The 17,204-nt window shown below is 46.2% G+C and overlaps 2 protein-coding genes across 2 annotated transcripts in view; both read left to right on the top strand.

Moving 5' to 3' along the window:
- LOC143766955 (oocyte zinc finger protein XlCOF8.4-like) overlaps window positions 1-17,204 on the top strand; it is a 1,046,781-nt gene that overhangs the window by 403,959 nt on the left and 625,618 nt on the right. The gene's annotated exons all lie outside the window — the stretch shown is intronic.
- The window catches only part of LOC143766945 (uncharacterized), a 45,827-nt gene continuing 45,253 nt past the window's right edge, over window positions 16,631-17,204 (top strand). Inside the window, exon 1 of the mRNA XM_077254961.1 lies at window positions 16,631-16,684. The gene's annotated coding sequence lies outside the window, so the exon portion shown is untranslated. The remainder of the gene's footprint in view (window positions 16,685-17,204) is intronic.

Below are 17,204 nucleotides of genomic sequence, written 5' to 3'. Positions count from 1 at the left end.
GTGCACCATCTGGCGGTATTTTCTGAACAGAAGCCTGAGTCTATGCAGTGTGACAGGATTCTGACCAGAATTGAACGGCAAAATCACAGACGTCAGAATGGGTTGTGCTTTTACTGTGGTGATTGTGCTCATGATATCTCAGCATGCTCTAAGCGCACAAAAAACTTCGCTAAGTCTGTCACCATTGGTACTGTACAGCCTAAATTCATTTTGTCTGTTACTTTGATTTGCTCTCTGTCGTCCTACTCAGTTATGGCTTTTGTGGATTCAGGTGCTGCCCTGAATTTGATGGATTTGTCTTTTGCCAGGCGCCGTGGTTTTATCTTGGAGCCTTTACAATTCCCTATTCCACTAAAGGGAATTGATGCTACGCCATTGGCCAAGAATAAACCTCAGTACTGGACTCAAGTGACCATGTGCATGACTCCTGCACATCAGGAGGTGATTCGCTTTCTTGTGTTGCATAATTTGCATGACGTTGTCGTGTTCGGTCTACCATGGCTGCACGCTCATAATCCAGTCCTGGATTGGAAAGCAATGTCTGTGTCAAGTTGGGGTTGCCAGGGGATTCATGGCGATGCTCCTTTGGTGTCAATTGCTTCTTCTACTCCTTCTGAAGTCCCTGAATTTTTGTCGGACTACCAGGATGTATTTGATGAGCCCAAATCCAGTGCCCTACCTCCTCATAGGGATTGTGATTGCGCTATAAATTTGATTCCTGGTAGTAAGTTCCCTAAGGGACGACTTTTTAATTTATCTGTACCAGAACATGCCGCTATGCGGAGTTATATAAAGGAGTCTTTGGAGAAGGGACATATTCGCCCGTCCTCGTCCCCTTTGGGTGCAGGGTTTTTTTTTGTGGCCAAGAAGGATGGTTCTCTGAGACCCTGTATAGATTATCGCCTTTTAAATAACATCACGGTCAAATTCCAGTACCCTTTGCCTCTATTGTCTGATCTGTTTGCCCGGATTAAGGGGTCCAGTTGGTTCACCAAGATAGATCTTCGTGGAGCGTATAATCTTGTGCGTATTAAGCAGGGCCATGAATGGAAAACAGCATTTAATACGCCCGAAGGCCATTTTGAGTACTTGGTGATGCCTTTTGGGCTTTCTAATGCTCCTTCTGTGTTCCAGTCCTTCATGCACGACATCTTCCGAGAGTATCTGGATAGATTTATGATTCTGTACCTGGATGATATTTTGGTCTTTTCTGATGACTGGGAATCTCATGTGAAGCAGGTCAGGATGGTATTTCAGGTCATGCGAGCCAATGCCTTGTTTGTGAATGGCTCTAAATGTCTCTTTGGTGTCCAGAAGGTTTCCTTTTTGGGCTTTATTTTTTCTCCTTCTACTATTGAGATGGATCCAGTCAAGGTCCAGGCTATTCATGACTGGACTAAACCTACATCGGTGAAGAGTCTTCAGAAGTTCTTGGGTTTTGCTAATTTTTACCGTCGCTTCATCACTAATTTCTCCAGTGTGGTTAAGCCTTTGACGGATTTGACCAAGAAGGGTTCTGATGTGACGAATTGGTCTCCTGCGGCCATGGAGGCCTTTCAGGAGCTGAAACGTCGGTTTTCTTCGGCTCCTGTTTTGCGTCAGCCGGATGTCTCTCTTCCCTTCCAGGTCGAGGTTGATGCTTCTGAGATTGGAGCTGGGGCTGTCTTGTCGCAGAGAAGCTCTGATGGCTCTGTGATGAGACCATGTGCTTTCTTTTCAAGAAAGTTTTCGCCTGCCGAGCGGAATTATGATGTTGGTAATCGGGAGTTGTTGGCAATGAAGTGGGCATTTGAGGAGTGGCGACATTGGCTTGAGGGAGCCAAACATCGTGTGGTGGTCTTGACGGATCACAAGAATTTGACTTATCTCGAGTCTGCCAAGCGGCTAAATCCTAGACAGGCTCGTTGGTCGCTGTTTTTCTCCCGCTTCGATTTCGTGGTTTCGTACCTTCCGGGTTCGAAGAATGTGAAGGCTGATGCCCTTTCTAGGAGTTTTGTGCCTGACTCTCCGGGAGTTTCGGAACCGGCTGGTATCCTCAGAGAGGGGGTGATTTTGTCTGCTATTTCCCCTGATTTGTGACGGGTGCTGCAGGAATTTCAGGCCAATAGACCTGACCGTTGTCCACCTGAGAGACTGTTTGTCCCGGATAGATGGACCAGTAGAGTCATTTCTGAGGTTCATTCTTCAGTGTTGGCGGGTCATCCTGGGATTTTTGGCACCAGGGATTTGGTGGCTAGGTCCTTTTGGTGGCCTTCTTTGTCGCTGGATGTGCATTCCTTTGTGCAGTCCTGTGGGATTTGTGCTCGGGCCAAGCCTTGCTGTTCTCGTGCCAGTGGTTTGCTTTTGCCCTTGCCTGTCCTGAAGAGGCCCTGGATGCATATTTCCATGGATTTTATTTCGGATCTTCCAGTCTCTCAGAGAATGTCTGTCATCTGGGTAGTTTGTGATCATTTTTCTAAGATGGTCCATTTGGTGCCTTTGCCTAAGCTGCCTTCCTCCTCCAATTTGATTCCACTGTTTTTTCAGAATGTGGTTCGTTTGCATGGTATTCCGGAGAACATTGTGTCTGACAGAGGATCCCAGTTTGTGTCCAGATTTTGGCGGTCCTTTTGTGCTAAGAGGAGCATTGAATTGTCTTTTTCGTCGGCCTTCCATCCTCAGACGAATGGCCAAACCGAACGAACTAATCAGACCTTGGAAACTTATCTGAGATGTTTTGTTTCTGCTGATCAGGATGATTGGGTGACTTTTTTGCCTTTGGCTGAGTTCGCTCTCAATAATCGGGCTAGTTCTGTGTTATGACCCCAATGGCAGAGGGTCTCAGAACTTATTACCAAGTCTGCAAACACAAAAAACCAGCTCATAGGGCAGTGGCAACCAGGCTGACCGTATACCTGATCCCAGCACCACAAATAGCAGCAGCCGGGGAACGCACCCACGCCGGTTCCAGACGTCCCGCGCCAGCCGGAGAACCAACCAACCCTAGAAGGGAAAAGATAGACCCTTCTTGCCTCCAGAGAAAAGACCCCAAAAGTTGGACACAAGCCCCCAACAAATAATAACGGTGAGGTAAGAAGAAAAGACAAACGTAAGGATGAACTAGGTTTTTAGCAAAGAGAGGCCACTGACTAATAGCAGAATATAGGAAGATGACTTATACGGTCAGCAAAAACCCTATCAAAATTTCCACGCTGGATATTCAAGAACCCCCGAACCGTCTAACGGCACGGGGGGAGAATATCAGCCGCCTAGAGCTTCCAGCTATATCAGGAATCACATTTAGTACAAGCTGTATAGAAATAAGAGCAAATGCAAATAACCAAAAAATAAGGAAGCAGGACTTAGCTTATTTTGCAAGAACCAGGACCAGCAGACAGGAGCAAACAGAAAGGAACTGATTACAACGATGCCAGGCACCAGACTGAAAATCCAGGAAGCTTAAATAGCAACACCCCTGGACTAACGAGCCAGGTGGGTACCAAGCTGGAGAAAGAAGCTCAAAGTGTCATGACGCAAGTGACCACAAGAGGGAGCCAAAAAGTCCAATTCACAACAGTACCCCCCCCTTAAGGAGGGGTCACCGAACCCTCACCAAGACCACCAGGACGATCAGGATGAGCAGCGTGAAAGGCACGAACCAAATCGGCCGCATGAACATCAGAGGCGACCACCCAGGAATTATCCTCCTGACCATAGCTTTTCCACTTGACCAGATACTGAAGCCTCCGTCTGGAGAGACGAGAATCCAAGATCTTCTCCACCACGTACTCCAACTCGCCCTCAACCAACACCGGAGCAGGAGGCTCAACAGAAGGAACCACAGGCACAACGTAGCGCCGCAACAAAGACCTATGGAACACGTTGTGAATGGCAAACGACACCGGAAGATCCAAGCGAAAGGACACTGGATTAAGGATTTCCAAAATCTTATAAGGACCGATGAAGCGAGGCTTAAATTTAGGAGAGGAGACCTTCATAGGAACAAACCGAGAAGACAGCCACACCAAATCCCCAACACTCCTAGAAAAAAAAGCACATGGTCTCATTACAGAGCAACCAGGGCCTCTCTGCGACAAAACGGCCCCTGCCCCGATCTCAGAAGCATCCACTTCAACCTGAAAGGGAAGTGAGACATCAGGCTGGCACAAAACAGGTGCCGAAGTAAACCGGCGCTTCAGCTCTTGGAAAGCTTCCACGGCTGCAGGAGCCCAGTTAGCAACATCAGAACCTTTCTTGGTCATATCCGTCAAAGGTTTAACAACGCTAGAAAAGTTAGCGATAAAACGACGGTAGAAGTTAGCAAAACCCAAGAACTTCTGAAGACTCTTAACTGACGTGGGTTGAGTCCACTCATGAATAGCTCGGACCTTGACTGGGTCCATCTCCACCGCAGAAGGGGAAAAAATAAAACCCAAAAAGGGAACCTTCTGTACTCCAAAGAGACACTTTGAGCCCTTAACGAACAAAGCATTCTCACGCAAAACCTGAAACACCATCCTGACCTGCTTAACATGGGAGTCCCAATCATCAGAAAAAACCAGAATATCATCCAGATAAACAATCATAAATTTATCCAGATACTTCCGGAAGATATCATGCATAAAGGACTGAAAAACTGAAGGAGCATTAGAGAGCCCAAAAGGCATCACCAAGTACTCAAAATGACCTTCGGGCGTATTAAATGCAGTTTTCCATTCATCTCCTTGCTTAATGCGCACAAGGTTGTACGCACCACGAAGATCTATCTTGGTGAACCACTTGGCACCCTTAATCCGGGCAAACAAGTCTGACAACAGAGGCAAAGGATACTGAAATTTAACAGTGATTTTATTCAGAAGCCGATAGTCTATACAAGGTCTCAAAGATCCGTCCTTCTTGGCCACAAAAAAGAATCCCGCACCAAGAGGGGAAGAGGATGGACGGATATGCCCCTTCTCCAGAGACTCCTTGATATACGAACGCATTGCGGTATGCTCAGGTACAGACAGATTAAATAATCTTCCCTTAGGAAATTTACTACCTGGAATCAAATCTATAGCGCAGTCACAATCCCTATGAGGAGGAAGAGCACTGTACCTGGACTCGCTGAATACATCCTGATAATCAGACAAATACTCAGAAACTTCCGAAGGAGTAGAGGAAGCAATAGACACCGGCGGGGAATCACCATGAATTCCCTGACAGCCCCAACTTGACACAGACATTGCCTTCCAATCCAAAACTGGATTATGGGTCTGTAACCATGGCAGACCCAAAACGACGAAATCATGCATTTTATGCAGAACAAGAAAACGAATCACCTCCCGATGTTCAGGAGTCATGCACATGGTTACCTGTGTCCAAAACTGCGGTTTATTTTCCGCCAATGGCGTAGCATCAATACCTCTAAGAGGAATAGGATTTACCAACGGTTTAAGTACAAAACCACAGCGCTTGGCAAATGACAGATCCATAAGACTCAGGGCAGCACCTGAATCCACAAACGCCATAGCAGGGTAGGAAGACAATGAGCAAATTAAAGTCACAGACAAAATAAATTTAGGTTGCAAATTACCAATGGCGACAGGACTAACAACCCTTGTTAGGCGTTTAGAGCATGCTGATATAACATGTGTAGAATCACCACAGTAAAAGCACAACCCATTCAGACGTCTATGATTTTTCCGTTCATTTCTAGTCTGAATTCTACCACATTGCATTAAATCAGGTGTTTGTTCAGACAACACCACCGGAGGATTAGCGGCTTTGCGCTCCCGCAAACGCCGGTCAATTTGAATAGCCAGCGCCATGGAATCATTTAGACTTGTAGGAATGGGGAAACCCACCATCACATTCTTAATGGCTTCAGAAAGGCCATTTCTGAAATTTGCGGCCAGAGCACACTCATTCCACTGAGTGAGCACGGACCATTTCCGAAATTTTTGGCAATACACTTCAGCTTTATCCTGGCCCTGAGAGATAGCCAGCAAGGCTTTTTCTGCCTGAATTTCAAGATTGGGTTCCTCGTAAAGCAACCCGAGCGCCAGAAAAAACGCATAAATATTTGCCAATGCCGGATCTCCTGGCGCTAACGAGAAGGCCCAATCCTGAGGGTCGCCCCGCAAGAAAGAGATAACAATTTTAACTTGCTGAGCTGAGTCTCCAGACGAACGGGGTCTCAGAGATAGAAACAATTTACAATTATTCCTGAAATTCCTAAACTTAAATCGGTCTCCAGAAAACAGTTCCGGAATAGGTATTTTAGGTTCTGACATAGGACTACTGGTAACAAAATCTTGAATACCCTGCACACGAGCAGCAAGCTGATCCACACTAGTAATCAAGGTCTGGACATTCATGTCTGCAGCAAGCTCAAGCCACTCTGAGGTAAAGGGGAGGAAGAAAGAGGAAAAAAAAAAAAAAAAAAACTCAGAATTTCCTTTCTTATTATCCCACTTCTGCAATGCATTAAACATTCACCTTCGGCCTGGCATACTGTTATGACCCCAATGGCAGAGGGTCTCAGAACTTATTACCAAGTCTGCAAACACAAAAAACCAGCTCATAGGGCAGTGGCAACCAGGCTGACCGTATACCTGATCCCAGCACCACAAATAGCAGCAGCCGGGGAACGCACCCACGCCGGTTCCAGACGTCCCGCGCCAGCCGGAGAACCAACCAACCCTAGAAGGGAAAAGATAGACCCTTCTTGCCTCCAGAGAAAAGACCCCAAAAGTTGGACACAAGCCCCCAACAAATAATAACGGTGAGGTAAGAAGAAAAGACAAACGTAAGGATGAACTAGGTTTTTAGCAAAGAGAGGCCCACTGACTAATAGCAGAATATAGGAAGATGACTTATACGGTCAGCAAAAACCCTATCAAAATTTCCACGCTGGATATTCAAGAACCCCTGAACCGTCTAACGGCACGGGGGGAGAATATCAGCCCCCTAGAGCTTCCAGCTATATCAGGAATCACATTTAGTACAAGCTGGACAGAAATAAGAGCAAATGCAAATAACCAAAAAATAAGGAAGCAGGACTTAGCTTATTTTGCAAGAACCAGGACCAGCAGACAGGAGCAAACAGAAAGGAACTGATTACAACGATGCCAGGCACCAGACTGAAAATCCAGGAAGCTTAAATAGCAACAACCCTGGACTAACGAGCCAGGTGGGTACCAAGCTGGAGAAAGAAGCTCAAAGTGTCATGACGCAAGTGACCACAAGAGGGAGCCAAAAAGTCCAATTCACAACAGTTCTGCTACTTTGGTTTCGCCTTTTTTTTGCAATTCTGGTTTTCATCCTCGTTTTTCCTCGGGTCAGGTTGAGCCTTCTGACTGTCCTGGGGTGGATTCTGTGGTAGATAGGTTGCAGCAGATTTGGAACCGCGTGGTGGACAATTTGACGCTGTCACAAGAGAAGGCTCAGCGCTTCGCCAACCGCCATCGCTGTGTGGGTCCCCGACTTCGTGTGGGGGATTTGGTATGGTTGTCTTCTCGTTATGTTCCTATGAAGGTTTCCTCTCCTAAGTTCAAGCCTCGGTTCATCGGTCCTTATAAGATTCTCGAAATCCTCAACCCTGTGTCATTTCGTTTGGACCTCCCAGCATCGTTTGCCATTCATAATGTGTTCCATCGGTCATTGTTGCGGAGGTATGTGGTGCCAGTGGTTCCTTCTGTTGATCCTCCTGCTCCGGTCTTGGTCAAGGGAGAATTGGAGTATGTGGTGGAGAAGATCTTGGATTCTCGTGTTTCAAGACGTAAGCTTCAGTACTTAGTCAATTGGAAGGGCTATGGTCAAGAGGATAATTCCTGGGTTGTCGCCTCTGATGTCCAATGCGGCCAATTTGGTTCGTGCCTTTCATTTGGCTTGTCCTGATCGGCCTGGGGGCTCTGGTGAGGGTTCGGTGACCCCTCCTCAAGGGGGGGGGGTTACTGTTGTGAATTCCGTTCTCAGGCTCCCTCCTGTGGTCATGAGTGGTACTGTGTGAGTTCTGTTCTTGGGCTCCCTCTTGTGGCCTTTAGCTATACGGCTGGTCTGTAGGTGGCTCAGCTGTCTCGTTTCCTGCTATTCTGGTTCTTATTTAATTCACCTGGACCTTTACTGGTTGCCTGCTGTCCCCTTAACTCACGTTATTATTTGTGGGGGGCTGTCTAAACTTTGGGGTTATTTCTCTGAGGCAAGTGAGGTCTTTGCTTTCTCTCTAGGGGTAGCTAGTTTCTCAGGCTGTGAAGAGGCGTCTAGGTTTTTAGGTAACACTCCACGGCTGCCTTTAGTGTGTTTGGATAGGATCAGGGTCGCGGTCAGTATAATAATAATAATAATAATTATATTATAATTATAATTTTATTTATATAGCGCCAACATATTCCGCAGCGCTTTACAACTTATAGAGGGGACTTATACAGACAACAGACATTACAGCATAACAGAAATCACAGTTCAAAACAGATACCAGGAGGAATGAGGGCCCTGCTGCTCGCAAGCTTACAATCTATGAGGAAAAGGGGAGACACAAGAGGTGGATGGTAACAATTGCTTTAGTTATTTGGACCAGCCATAGTGTAAGGCTCGGGTGTTCATGTAAAGCTGCATGAACCAGTTAACTGCCTAAGTATGTAACAGTACAGACACAGAGGCTATTAACTGCATAAAGTGTATGAGAACATGATGGAGGAACGTGATTATGTTGTTGTTTTTTATTAATAGGCCACACAGGGATAATTAGGTTAATGCGTTGAGGCGGTAGGCCAATCTGAACAAATGAGTTTTTAGTGCACGCTTAAAACTGTGGGGATTGGGGATTAATTGTATTAACCTAGGTAGTGCATTCCAAAGAATCGGCGCCGCACGTGTAAAGTCTTGGAGACGGGAGTGGGAGGTTCTGATTATTGAGGATGCTAACCTGAGGTCATTAGCAGAGCGGAGGGCACGGGTAGGTTGGTAGACTGAGACCAGAGAGGAGATGTAGGGTGGTGCTGAGCCATGGAGTGCTTTGTGGATGAGGGTAGTAGTTTTGTACTGGATTCTGGATTGGATGGGTAGCCAGTGTAATGACTGGCACAAGGTAGAGGCATCGGTGTAACGGTTGGCGAGGAATATGATCCTGGCAGCAGCATTCACGACAGATTGGAGCGGGGAGAGTCTGGTAAAAGGTAGGCCAATTAGTAGAGAGTTACAATAGTCCAGACGAGAATGAATAAGTGAGACAGTAAGAGTTTTTGCAGAGTCGAAAGTAAGAAAAGGGCGAATTCTGGAAATGTTTTTGAGATGCAGATAAGAAGAGCGAGCCAGTGATCGGATGTGGGGGGTGAATGAAAGCTCGGAATCAAGGATGACTCCAAGGCAGCGGGCATGTTGCTTTGGAGTAATGGTGGAACCGCACACAGAGATGGCAATGTCGGGCAAAGGTAGGTTTGTAGAGGGAGAGAACACGAGGAGTTCAGTTTTTGACAGGTTCAGTTTCAGATAGAGGGAGGACATGATGTTAGAGACAGCGGTAAGACAATCACTGGTGTTTTCTAAAAAGGTCGGCGTGATAACAGGAGAAGAGGTATATAATTGGGTGTCGTCAGCATAGAGATGGTACTGGAAACCAAATCTACTGATTGTTTGTCCAATAGGGGCAGTATATAAAGAGAAGAGGAGGGGGCCTAGGACTGATCCTTGAGGAACCCCAACAGTAAGGGGAAGGTGAGAGGAGGAGGAACCAGCAAAACAAACAGTGAAGGATTGGCCAGAGAGATAGGAGGAGAACCAAGAGAGAACGGTGTCCTTGAGGCCGATGGAGCGGAGCATAGTGAGGAGGAGCTGATGATCCACAGTGTCGAATGCTGCGGAGAGATCCAAGAGAATTAGCATGGAATAGTGACCATTAGATTTAGCTGTTAGTAGGTCATTAGAGACTTTAGTGAGGGCAGTTTCAGTAGAGTGTAAAGAGTGGAAACCAGATTGAAGAGGGTCGAGAAGAGAATTATCTGAGAGATAGCGGGTAAGACGGGAGTGGACCAGGCGTTCCAGGAGTTTAGAGATGAAGGGAAGATTAGAGACAGGTCTATAATTAGCGGCACAATTTTGATCGAGGGAGGGCTTTTTAAGTAGTGGATGTATGATGGCATGCTTAAATGAGGAGGGAAAAATACCGGAAGTGAGGGAAAGGTTGAATATTTTTGTTAGGTGAGAGGTGACAGCCGGGGAAAGGGACTGGAGGAGATGCGACGGAATGGGGTCGCTGGTGCAAGTGGTCGGGCGAGAAGATGCAAGGAGCCTGCTTACTTCTTCTTCTGTAACTGGTTCAAAGTCAGAGAGTGAACTAGATGCAGTGGGGGAGGGAGGACAGTGCTTGGTATGAAGAGATTGGGAAATGATTTCCTGTCGAATGTGGTCAATTTTTTCTTTGAAGTAATTGGCCAGATCGTCAGCGTGGAGATCTGTGGTTGGGGCCTGCTCTCTTGGGTTGAGTAGGGACCGGAAAGTGTCAAAGAGACGTTTAGGGTTATTGGACAGCGAGGTGATGAGGGTGTTGAAATAGGTTTGTTTGGAGAGGTGAAGGGCAGAGTTGTATGTTTTTAACATGAACTTATAATGAATGAAATCTTCGGGCAGATTAGCTTTTCTCCACAGACGTTCGGCGCACCTGGAGCACCGCTGCAGGAAACGTGTTTGCAGCGTGTGCCACGGTTGTCGCCGTCTGTGCCGAGTTGTTCTATGTATAGGAGGTGCAGCTTCTTCCAGGGCACTTTGCAGGGTTTCATTGTAATGCTTCAGAGCAGAATCAGGACAAGAGATGGAGGAGATTGGGGCCAATGAAGACTGCAAGTTCTTCATAAGTTTCAGGGTATAGTTACCACATCCCCAGAGCTTGTCCTTTTATTTTGGTTTAACTATCAGGTCAGTTTTGTGATCCTTACCACCAGGATCCATATCAGATTTCTTTGGCACCTGGATTAAGATATAAAAGTCCTGACCTCCTCGCTAAATGGGAGAGAGAGGTCACTAATAGTTCTTTGAAGTTTATGCAGTCCTGTTAGATAAAGAGCGTATAACCCTCAATAAATCAAATGAGGTCTTGAGGGAACAAAATGAGGTAACTAAAGAGTTTTCATCTGAATCAGAATTTTCTGCTTAAAGGGAACCTGTCACCACGTTTTTGGAAGATGGGATAAAAATAGCGTTAAATAGGGGCAGAGGTGGGCGTTACATTAGTGTGTGTGTTATGCGTTTATTACCCACCTAAGTTGCCGAAATAACTTTGCAAAGTCTCCGTTTTCGCCTGTCAATCAGGCTGGTCAGGTCGCATGGGCGTTGTCTTCCCCCAGATTTGGCGTAGTTTTCCGTTGGTGGCGTAGTGGTGTGCGCATGCCCAAAGTCCGGAATCCTCTTCCAGGGGATTTAAAATAGCGCGGTGTTCGTTATTGCATTGGTGATCGGTGGGCGCGGCCATCTTCCTTTGGCCGCGCGTGCGCAGAAGCGGCGCTCTGCTGGCCGCGGCTTCAGGAAAATGGCCGCCGCGATATCCATCTGCGCACGCGCGGCATCCCGCGGCCATTTTCCTGAAGCCGCGGCCAGCAGAGCGCCGCTTCTGCGCACGCGCGGCCAAAGGAAGATGGCCGCGCCCACCGATCACCAATGCAATAACGAACACCGCGCTATTTTAAATCCCCTGGAAGAGGATTCCGGACTTTGGGCATGCGCACACCACTACGCCACCAACGGAAAACTACGCCAAATCTGGGGGAAGACACCACGCCCATGTGACCTGACCAGCCTGATTGACAGGCGAAAACGGAGACTTTGCAAAGTTATTTCGGCAACTTAGGTGGGTAATAAACGCATAACACACACACTAATGTAACGCACACCTCTGCCCCTATTTAACGCTATTTTTATCCCATCTTCCAAAAACGTGGTGACAGGTTCCCTTTAAAAGCTAAATTTACAGAACAACATTGAACGTTTTCAATTTCACTTAAAAGACAGGAAACACAAACAGTTTAACCGTGATCTGCAGGACTTCAAGGAAAACAAGGTATATCTCTATCCCAACAGAGATTCTAGAGACCCTGAGGTGGATTATACATCCACGGCTACTGAGGTTTCAGATATAGAGGGTCCTCCAAAGACGCAAAGAGGGAGACAGAGGGGACGTGGGAATAGTCGCAGGAGAGGTAATAATCCCCCGACTAATTTTTTTGATCAAATTTACCTCTTACGAAACAGACTGAACCCACGGGTGTACCAAATCAAGTGGAAAACCCCAGGCCTTAAAACTATCATCAAGAACCTTAACTGCTCATGATATGTGTGTTTTAAGTAAAGGTTTGTCATTTGCGCCTTCGAGCGATTTCAACACATTTGAAGCTATTAAGAATCTTCACCTTTTTATCCATAAGCTTAAATGGAAGAAATTTCACATCCAAGACGATAAAAAAAATTATTGAGAGTCTGGGGGTTCCTGACTCAATGTTGGAGGACATTAGAGCACTCTGTGACCTGTCTGATGTAAACCCTAATACCAGGTGTGAAGGTCCTTTTACGGACCTTAGATCAAAGAGTAAAAAGATGCCTCCTCCTCAAGTGAATTTAACTATTGATATTTTCCTCAATTTAGTTTCAAAGGACATTGAAAATCTTGATAAAACCTCCTCTGCGGTTCGTTATAATTTAACACAACAGGAGATCTCTGCACTGTGTTGTCTTGAAAAGGACCACAGCGTTAGAATCAAGCCTTCAGATAAAGGCGGTAACGTTGTGGTCATGTACACCTCTGATTGTAAACAAATGTGCTTGCGTATTTTACGTGACAAGAATTGCTATCGTGTACTTCCATCAAATCCCACTGAGACATTTCTTAATGAATTTTAGGATATCACCACACATGGTCTTTCCTAAGCAGTCATTGATAAAACTGAGATGGATTTCATTGTGCCAAAATTCCCTATAACGGCCACATTCTACTGTCTCCCAAAGGTTCACATGGGCTTATCCCCTTTGAGGGGTAGACCCATTGTGTCAGGTAGAGGAAGTCTGACAAGTAATCTTGGCGTCTATTTGGACAAAATTTTAAATCCCTTTGTCTTGGCCTTAAGCTCATACACACGAGATACAACAGACTTGTTGAAGAAAGTCTTAGTTACTCACCGGTTAACGGTGTTTTTTGGAGTCCATGACAGCACCACGGAGAGAGGAGGTCCGCCCTTCAGGAACAGGAAACCTACATATACATAAGGGTGGCACCTCTCCCACGCATCAGTTGGTTTACAGAGCACAAGAGGACCACCAAGGTTAATAGCATACTTAATAAACAATGATACAACTACTAACTATTCACTACCCGTGAATTATATAAACAAAGGAAGAGGTGTACACCCAGAACTTAAGAAGATGGGAGGGTATGTACGGGTGCTGTCATGGACTCTGAAAAACACAGTTAACCGGTGAGTAACTAAGACTTTATCGGTCGTCCATGACAGCACCACGGAGAGAATTACAGAGAGTAACTATCTAAGGAGGGACTACGGCTTGCAGCACCCTTACACCGAAAGAGAGGTAAGAAGAGACACCCAGGTTCAGTCTATAATGGTTATAGAATGTGTTTGGAGAAGACCAAGTAGCAGCCTTACAAATTTGGTCGATCGACATCTCCAACCTTTCCACCCACGAGGCCGCCATAGCTCTAGTGGAATGCGCTTTTAGACCTTCAGGCACCGGCTTGCCCTTTGAGATGTATGCCAGTGAGATAGCCTCCCTGATCTACCTAGCTAGCGTAGATTTTTGTTGTTGTGTCATGTCATTTTAATAGTCTTATTAAATGTGATGTTTCAGGTTCCCATTTTTTGCTATTTTCTATTATCCACCATCCAACCAACAACCTTTTCACACTGCTCTGGCTTCAATACTGCTGTCCTGCTGTGGTCCCCTAGTAATTGGGACAGGAAGGTGCATGCACCATCACCATCACGTCCACTTCTCCATCCCTTGCCACGCGCCTTGCACATTTAAAATGGACTACAATATTTTCCATGTTCACTACAAATGGCTGAATTTGGAGCGAAATTATATGCGATCTGTGTGCAGGAAAACCACAGTTTACAATATCTGCCCTGTAGGTAACTTTTTTTTAGCAAACTGGTGTCAATAACTAGGGAAACACACAGCAAAAACAGTTCAATGGAGGCCTCAAATGCCACAATTTGTAGCCCACAGATAGATGAGGCGTGTGACAGAGATAGCCCACTTTCACATATCAGGCCTGTATTTTTGGGGGGGACGGGAAAATTGTGTCAATAAGTAGACAATGGCACAACAAAAATTCTATGGAGCCCTGAAATGGCACAATTTTGAGCGCAATAATATGCGATCCGTGGGGCTTACAAAACTCAGTTTAAGGGTATGTGCACACGCTGCGGATTTCGCTGCAGATCCGCAGTGGTTTCCCATGCATTTACAGTACCATGTAAAGCTATGGGAAATGAAATCCGCAGTGCACATGCTGCGGAAAAAAACGTGTGGAAACGCAGCGGTTTATTTTCCGCAGCATGTCAATTCTTTGTGCGGAATCCGCAGCATTTTTTCACCTGCTCCAATAGGAAACTGCAGGTGAAAACCCACAGCGGAAACCGCAATAAAAACCGCGATAAGTCCGCAGTAAAAACCGCAGCAGTTTTGCACTGCGGATTTATCAAAACCGCTGCGGAAAATTCTGCAATGGAATCCACAGCATGTGCACATGGCCTAAAATATCTGCTCTGTTGCTAAATATTTTTTTGGCAGCTAAATATTTTTTGGTAAGCAAAATGGTGTCAAGAAATTGGATAAGACACTTGAAAAACATTTTGCAGTACCACAAAAAGAATTTTCTGTGCACTCAGATGTGATCGCGGGGACGGGCAAACCCGTGTAAAATAAATGGATTTTTATGCTGAACTATGGAAAGGATCTGGCTGTAGTCTGCAGTGTCAACAAGCAAATGGGGAAAAAAAGGGGCTTTGGAATAAAATAATCAGGATTAAGATGGAAAACAAATTATTCCTGGCCACTGATACCTGGGGCTATGTATATATGTAATAGGCAGCAGGAGACAGTAATGGAATGGACCCTCTTGATGTATGCAGTGATATCTATATACCCACATACAGTGCCTGCAGGCCTTGTACTGATATATATAGAGCCACATACACTCCCCTGCCTACCTAGCACTGCAATCTATATACTCCGTCATTAGTCCTTAGAAGGACTGTTGGTTTAGCTGAATTTGTGGAATCTATGATGGTAGACCCTCACTCACTGAAACCCCCCCACATCTGACCCTATCTCTGCAGAAGCTCTCCCTACACTGATTCCGGAGCTGAATGCGATGAGCAGGGCGGCGCCAGGTCTCTTATAGACCTGATGATGCTGTGCGGCCAGCTAATCACTGTAATGCCACAACCAACATGGCTAAGGCATTACAGTGCGTGGCAGACAATCCCTGCATGTTTATTGGCTCTCTAAAGAGCATCAAACATGCAGCGCGGGGACCCGAACTCCTGCTGAGCAAACCCGGAAATGCTCGGTCTTTGGCCCCGTCCTGCAGCAGCTGATTTATGCATTGAACATGTTGCTGAGGTGCCGCTCTATCAGGTGAGTGTAATACTCCTCTATTCTCATTACATCTTGTTATCAGATAAGACCCTATTTTTCGCTTGTTTGTTCCTCAGTATCTCGACTACAAGAAATCTCTGTAACGCTCTCAGGTTACTTGGTTAGAAGCCATCAAGGACTGCTTGGACCTTAACGGGGTCTATCTGAACCCCCAATGCAGAAGCCAAATGTCCTGAGAACTGGACCTGCTGTACCACAAATTGCCATTTCTCCAGGTTAGCAAATAAATAGTTGTCACGTAGAACCTGGAGAACCTGTCTGACATGCTCACCATGCTCCTCCAGAGGACGTGAGGAACTCAATATATCATCCAGGAAAATTACCACAAATCCACCAATCAGTGAGAAAAATATAATTAATGACATTTACAAAGACTGCCGGAGCATTGGTTACCCCGAATGGCAGCATCAAATGTTCAATCTGCCCCTCAGGTGTATTGTGTGCGGTCTTCCATCTGTCACCATGGCGATACGTATAAGGTTATATGCCCCTCTCACGTTACGTCTGTAAAACCATTTATCTCCAGGTAATTGGCTAAACAGGTCAGGTGTAAGGGGTAAAGGACAGGGAAGGTGAGCTGTGATTTTATTACTCTCTCTGAAGTCCAAGCATGGACGCCGCCCTCCATCCTATTACCAAACCCCACAGCGACTGGAGAGGAGCATGGCCGTATATGACCCTTAGCAGGACACTGGAAGGGGTAAATAAGCGAGATTTCGGCCTTTTAGCCCCCGGTGTGGAGGCGATAGCACAATCATATGCCGCCATATACTAGACGTCCGGTAACCGGTGATAATCCCCTCATGTGTGGGGTCTATTTGTCTCCAGAGAAATCACACGTTACATTCCACACAGAACATTGTGTAGAAAAGGCGGCGCGAGGTGATTGTGCCAGTAGTGAGGGCGAATAATGGCGGGAATGTCACTGACTGAGGAGAAGTCTCCATGTAGCGTCTTCACTGCGGATCACGTGACCCCTGACTCCTCCCCCTGTGACCTCATCACAGGTCCTGTGCGCACAGAGCAGCCATATCTGTGGAGTGCGGCTCTGCAGGTGGAGGTATGTGGAGATTCCCCAGTACTGAGCGCAGCCGGGGACATTAACCCCTTCTGCACGGAGGAGACTCTTTATAAGAACCATAACGTTGTTGTTCTGTTTCCTGTAATAGATACATACGAGCCAACTATGGAGGACAGGAAGTGAGGAGCGGAGTCTTCTCCTAGTACAGGGCCCCTTTCTTGGCCCCACACAGTATAATGTTCTCATAGTACTGCCATACCCCACACAGTATAATGTTCCCATAGTACCGCAGACACCGCGTCTATACCCGGACACACTACAGCTCTTACTCAAATCCAGGAGCTGCTTCTGAAAATTAAGAGATTCCAGTAGGGACCTATTGGCAATGAGACTCTATCTTATTCACCTCACAAATCGTAACTGAGGAAGGTCTGAAGGACCGAAACGTTTTGTTATTGACACTACGCAATAAAATATTCAGCATCTCATGTTGAAGTTGAGTGCCGGGTTTTGTTATATTTACTAGCTATATGGTGTGGGAACCTACCCGTGCACCTAC

The sequence above is a fragment of the Ranitomeya variabilis genome, chromosome 4, assembly GCF_051348905.1.
Source record: "Ranitomeya variabilis isolate aRanVar5 chromosome 4, aRanVar5.hap1, whole genome shotgun sequence".
NCBI lineage: Eukaryota > Metazoa > Chordata > Amphibia > Anura > Dendrobatidae > Ranitomeya > Ranitomeya variabilis.
This window is presented reverse-complemented; position numbering and strand designations above follow the sequence as displayed.